Here is a 255-nt window from a genome sequence, read left to right as displayed (position 1 = left end):
CCTGTGCCGGGAATGGCCGGTCCAGGGTCCCGTCCTGTGCTGGGAATGGGCAGTCCAGGGGCCCGTCCTGTGCTGGGAATGCCCGGTCCAGGGTCCTGTCCTGTGCCGGGAATGGCCGTTCCAGGGTCCTGAGGTGTCCTGGGACTGCACTTGAGGTGATCGGTGGCTCCACGGAGCAGTCAGGAACACTGAACGCACTGCCCACAGGCTGCATGTGTACCAGACGCAGGCCAGAGAAATGCCCAGGGCAAGCAG

Source organism: Dipodomys ordii, unplaced genomic scaffold (genome assembly GCF_000151885.1).
Source record: "Dipodomys ordii isolate 6190 unplaced genomic scaffold, Dord_2.0 Scaffold174, whole genome shotgun sequence".
Classification (NCBI taxonomy): domain Eukaryota; kingdom Metazoa; phylum Chordata; class Mammalia; order Rodentia; family Heteromyidae; genus Dipodomys; species Dipodomys ordii.
This window is presented reverse-complemented; position numbering follows the sequence as displayed.